Below are 6,758 nucleotides of genomic sequence, written 5' to 3'. Positions count from 1 at the left end.
TAGAACTTGAAGTTGCTTAAAGTTCACATTGGACCTTTTGGGATCCAGAAGTAACTTCAAGACTTATTTAGCCTCTTAATCAGCTAGAAAGTGCTGTCGGAATTTTATATGAACTCTTAGAAACTTCAAAGGGGATTTTATTATGCAATGACGAACTTTTGATTGCTCGGGTAGCCTCTTACCCAGCAACTCTTATTCCTACCTCCCCGTGTAGCTGGCCGGGATAGAGCAACCTTAGGGAAGATCGGGTAATCAACCTCGGTGGGAACTATGGTCGTATGTTGACAGGGAAGGGGGGGTTGCTCCTCTCCGGAGGTGCAAATCTTAATGAGCGTCTGTTCTCTATGTCAGGATCGGCTCATAACAGCGTCTGTTCTCCATGTTAGGGGCGGCTGATCATCGTCCGAGTGCCAGCGAGGGACTCTTAGTGAAACTGTGCACCATGGTCCACCGGGAATTAAGGAGGAATGGTCCTCCGGAAATTTAGGGGGTTTGGTGTCAGGCCCTGCAAGCCAGCCTTTAATAAAACATAAACAACGAACAATCAACAAAAGAGTACGGACCGGAACCATGGGCGAAGACCACTGCGACGAAAAGGGACTAGCGATTGGAAACTCTATTCGTGGAACTGCAAATCTCTCAACTTCATCGAGAGCATACGCATACTTGCCGATGTGCTCAAGGACCGTGGTTTCGGCATCGTAGCGCTGCAGGAGGTTTGTTGGAATGGATCAATGGTGCGAACGTTTAGAGGTAATCATACCATCTACCAGAGCTGCGGCAACACACACGAGCTGGGAACATCTTTCAAAGTGATGGGCGATATGCAAAGGCGCGTGATTGGGTGGTGGCCGATCAATGAAAGAATGTGCAGGTTGAGGATCAAAGGTCCGGTTTATCAACTTCAGCATAATCAACGTCCATAGCCCACACTCCGGAAGCACTGATGATGATAAGGACGCGTTCTACGCGCAGCTGAAAAGTGAGTACGACAGCTGCCCAAGCCACGATGTCAAAATCATCATAGGAGGTTTGAACGCTCAGGTTTGCCAAGAGAAGGAGTTTAGACCGACTATTGGGAAGTTCAGCGCTCACCGACTGACAAACGAAAACAACCTACGACTAATTGATTTCGCCGCCTCCAAGAATATGGCCATTCGCAGCACCTACTTTCAACACAGCCTCCCGTATCGGTACACCTGGAGATCACCACTGCAGACAAAATCACAAATCGACCACGTTCTGATTGATGGACGGCACTTCTCCGATATTATCGATATCAGGACATATCGTGGCGCTAACATCGACTCTGACCACTATCTGGTGATGGTTAAACTGCACCCAAAACTATCCGTCATCAACAATGTTCGGTACCGACAACCGCCGCGGTACGACTTAGAGCGACTGAAGCAAACTGATGTCGCCACTGCATACGCGCAGTATCTCGAGGCAGCGATGCCGGAAGAGGGTGAGCTCGATGGGGCCCCTCTTGAGGACTGCTGGAATACAGTCAAAGCAGCCATTAACGACGCAGCGGAGAACAACGTCGGGTATATGGGATGAAGTCTACGGAACGATTGGTTCGACGAAAAGTGCAGACAGATTCTGGAGGAAAAGGATGCAGCGCGGGGAGTCGCCGCCTGGAAGGAGCGGATAATGCGAGGAGACTGAACAGCTGTGCCGTTCTCAAGAAACACGCAAGTTCTATCAGAAGCTCAACGCATCCCGCAAGGCTTCGTACCGCGTGCCGAAATGTGCCTGGATATGGATGGGAGCATCTTGACGGGTGAACGTGTGGTGATCGAAAGGTGGAAGCAGCACTATGAGGAACATTTGAATGGCGCTGAGAGTACAGACACTGAAAGTCAAGGCAGCGAAGGAGATAACTACGTCAGTTCAGCGGACGATGGAGGCCAACCAGCCCCCACCTTGAGGGAAGTTAAGGATGCCATCCAACAGCTAAAGACCAATAAAGCAGCTGGTAAGGATAGTATCGAAGCTGAGCTCATCAAGATGGGCCCGGAAAAGCTAGCCACTTACCTGCACAAATTGATAGTCAGAATCTGGAAAACTGAACAGCTACCGGAGGAGTGGAAGGAAGGGGTTATATGCCCCATCTACAAGAAAGGCGACAAGCTGGAGTGTGAGAACTTTCGAGCGATCACCATCCTTAACGCCGCCTACAAAGTGATATCCCAGATCATCTTCCGTCGTAAAAGCCGGGGTACGATTTTCAACAGATCCAGTCAATTTATTTGTTTCGCGGATGACATGGATATTGTCAGCCGAACATTTGCAAAAGTGGCAGAACTGTGCACCCGCCTGAAACGTGAAGCAACAAAAGTTGGACTGGTGGTGAATGCGTCAAAGACAAAGTACATGCTTGTGGGCGGAACCGAGTGCGACAGTGCCCGCCTGGGAAGCAGTGTTACGATAGACGGGGATACCTTCGAGGTGGTCGAGAAATGCGTCTACCTCGGATCCTTGCTAACGGCATAGCATAATTTAAATAGTTAAGCCAATAACCAATTTTTCTCGAAACTCAACAAACAGTTCGTCTGGCTCATACAATGGCAAAAATCGCGGTTCCTTGAAATATTGTCGCGAAATTAAATGTTCAATTTCGCGACAATATTTAAAGGATCCGCGATTTTTGCCATTGAATGGACCAGACAAGCTGTATGCTGAGTCTACCGGGATAAGAATGTCATCATAGATATAGCTGCCGGGGAAGAGATCTTTTTTCAGTTTCTGGATGTCTGAACAAATGTTGTAGGATCAGCACCTCCTAGTGAGACAGACGCTCGATCAGTCAGATCAGATTTGTCTGGTGTTCGGCCCCGCGTCAGAACTGGACTACAGTGCATTAGTAGGAGCCACAACGGTATGATATTAGCTCTAGAGAATACGTGATTATTCCATAGCAATATTTTAAATTGTAATTGTAACTGGATCTGTCATTAGTCATTTAAAATTATTATCATTTAATTGGATTGTATATTATTCGGCTACTCGGCCGTACGAAAATCATTTTTTTGTTAAATAAATATCTTGGCCGTGCAACTTTTAAAATAAATCTATTATGCATATGCACAGCCAAGACATTTAGCAAAAAGGAATTTGATTTGTTTTTTATTTTTGTGTTTCTTTTTTCAACAGTGAGCACGCGTGTTAACATGTGTTAGGCGTTAGCAAAGAGAAGCTTCGATATTGGGGCTGTATTTTTTGACGAAGAACGTCACGAAAATATGATAGACTTTGATCTTTAATATCTCAGCCGTTTCTCGATGAATTTTTAATTTTCTTCCACTGAAGTCTTTTTTTATGCGTTTTTGTTTACACGAATCGCTTTTTATGCGATTTTTTTCATTCGCATTTCGGGATTCTCGCGGTACATTCTGACATATTTTGGAATTTACGCGGTTTTTTACGTTGTTTTAATTTACGCGGCCCATATCCTCTGCGTATAAACCGACTCCAGTGTATTATAATATTTACGTATGGTCATTTACCACCAATGCTTCGAATCGAGATACAATTATCGAACGACTCTTACTCTCTGACGAGTTTTTATCAATTGATAATTTTGATATGTGATCGCTTGAGAGTGTTGTTATCATCCTCGATTATTTGAAAAATTTATTTTTATCATCCTTTTCAAATGTAAAAATTGTATACATTACCATGGTTCGTAATGCTCACTCAATTTCAGGAGCACAGGATAAACAGCGAAAACAGATACACCCTGGGCTTGAAAAACGCTTGCTTCGAAACCAAAAAGTCTGAAAACAGAAAAGTCGAAAACCTGTACATTACATACAGCTCTGGGTGCTGCAGATATAGCCGCTTTTCTGCGCTCAAGTTAGTTGAGGGATATTTTGAAATCACTCTCATAAACAAAATTATTTTGCAGTTACTTGGCTGTCAAACATTTCTCGCTCTTCAAATTTCTCTTTCCATGATGCATGAGGGCGCACCAACGCGTGAGACTCTACATGACTTTACGATGGTTTACATACATTTCTGCTCCAATCAGTTGCTGAATCTCATGAAATTTCGTTACGAGTGCTTTTTAGTTGAATTCCTATTAATTTTCCACTCAAAATATGATGAGAAAATAATTGTTACAAAAAATACAAAACTCGAACTAAGTTTATTTTTTTTCCCAAATAATAACAATACTTCTCAATATAAGATCTAAAACGAACATAGCCTCAATCTTCAATGTTTGGCTCCGGAACAATAGAAAATTTTGGCTTCAGTTTGACAACCTAATCTATTCTATTCCCACTACGTCAACGTCACCATTGCGTACAACCCGATTGGGCTGCACCTTTGAGTTTTTTTTTGCTTTGCTATGAGATGAATATAATATGTTCCATGAGATGGAAAACGAAAGCAGTTCCCCTACTTATGGTCGTATTATAAACCGGTGGATATAGAAATAGTAACAAAACTGCTCAATTTATCTGAACAATAGCAACAGTAATGCAGATCGTTTTTAATTGTGCGAGTGGATATGTACTTATTCCTCCAAAATTTCCTTAAAGGATAATAAAAATGTTGATATTTATCCACCAAAAAATTTTCTGGCGTCACTGTTGCGTACGAGGCGTTCGCTTTCGTTCATCGTATTTCTGCGAGCTCGTGAAACGAAATGGTGTGAAAAAGAAGAGCATGTTCGCACCAGCGCCCATCGGAGTAGCAACACGATGAGAAAAATAATGAATGATTCTCACGGAATGGAAAGGAACGAATAAGCACTATTTTCTGGACTACTTCAACCACTAGCAACCGACCGACGGGATAACAACCCGATTGATAGGATAGGGCCAGGTTGCAGGGTTGCCACATATACAGATTATTCTGTATTTTACAGATTTTTGGGGTAGAGCGGTGACCAAGAATCTGTATATACAGATATACAGATTTTACAGATTTCCTGAAGAGTTAAGTACTTATATAAATAATTACTATTAGTAAATATTTGTTTTCTATGAGGTTTGAGGCTTATAAATATTCTTCGCCAAACTGATCTTATTGAAGGCTATTCTCAAATTAGCAAAATCTTAATTTGAAGAGACAGAACATGTTGACTCTAGTTTTACTTTTTATTAACAGTTCATGCGAATCAATGATTTTGAAACCAGATTATGCACCGTAAAAAATGTTCAGACTATCTTTGATTACAGGGGTCTCAGAAAAAGCTCAAGCAATAATTAAAGAAAATCAGATCTAGCCTTTTTCACATATCCAGAAACAATTATTCAGTAGTTCTGTTTAGTGAGTTTAGTGTGACTAAGCAATGTGGTTTGTCCACTAAAGCTGTTGCGTATATGGCTACAACAGTTAATGACGGACTTTTGACAGATTCTATTCACATATTGTTGAATTTACATCTTTTTCAAAACAAAGTTTACTCAAAAACCTTTTTGATTGGGTTTAGATGGATACAGATTTTCGATACAGATTTTTTGGCTTGAGATACAGATATGAAGATTTCTTGGAGAAAATATACAGATTTAAATGTGGCAACCCTGCCAGGTTGTTGACGATGACAATGCACACAAACAAACAGTGAACTACCGCACCAGTCAGTCGGACAAACCGATGCTGGTAACGGTAGTATGTGTGTCTACCAGTGCAGTATGAATGGGCACGATTCACACAACTGAAGCAGCAACAGATTGTAGTCTGCGAAAATTTAGAGTGTAATAATTTTACTCAGGGTAGGAGCAGGGAGCTTCCAAAGAAAAGCTTTTCCACAAAGCTTAGAGATAGTTAACAGATAGAAGTGGAGAAGTGGATGGAAATGTAATGACTATTAAATTATAAATTTCCAACCGATTAAGGTAGTTTTTTTGAATAAGGTTCGAACTAATCTTTCCGCTCCTTTCTGATTTGGTAGCCGACTGGTGGGGTAGGGTGGGCAATGCTTTGATAGCACGTGCTTTCTGTACTTCTTCTAACCTCTTCTAGGAGACTACATAATAATTATATGAAAATAATCACAATGAATAATACGTTCTTGTTTTCAATGATACAAGAGAATTTAATGTTTTTCGTTGTAACATATGAGACTTATTATTAGCCTATTCATATTATGTCAATTATGCAATTATGATAGTAAATATTATGATAAAGAGTAACTTGATGCCCATAGACGAATCCAAGTGAAAATAAGAAGAAGACACACGACGGTGTCAACTTTGAGATATCCTGCAGCACAGCATAGGAAGATCATTTTAAAATGCTTATAATAAATTCTATTTAAAATGTAATTAAAATCTGATTCATGTATGATACGGAAAAAGTTCCAAACTGTATGATAGATAAATTTTTGGAAAATATTCAAAAAATTGAGAAAAGCTTCCAGATATGTAATTCAGAACTTTTTCCGTACCGCACATTAATCAGATTTTAATTACAATTTGTCTAGAATTTATTATAAGCATTTTAAAATGATCTTCCTATGCTGTGCTGTAGGATCTGTCAAAGTTAACACCGTCGTGTGTCTTCTTCTTATTTTTACTTGGATGCGTCTATTTAAAAGATATTTTAGTTACTAGATAAAGATTGTCGCTACTGTTCCCTTTGTTCTGCTGTCCGAAACATGTGTGGTACATACCTGTCAAATCGTATGGATTTTCCTTCTTTGACATTTAGCTCCCCTATCCTCGCCAGCAAAAGATGTTCCGGACAGCGACGACAGCGACAATCTTTATCTAGTAACTAAAATATCTTTTGTCTATTTGCAT

Source organism: Armigeres subalbatus, chromosome 2 (genome assembly GCF_024139115.2).
Source record: "Armigeres subalbatus isolate Guangzhou_Male chromosome 2, GZ_Asu_2, whole genome shotgun sequence".
NCBI classification, from domain to species: domain Eukaryota; kingdom Metazoa; phylum Arthropoda; class Insecta; order Diptera; family Culicidae; genus Armigeres; species Armigeres subalbatus.
This window is presented reverse-complemented; position numbering follows the sequence as displayed.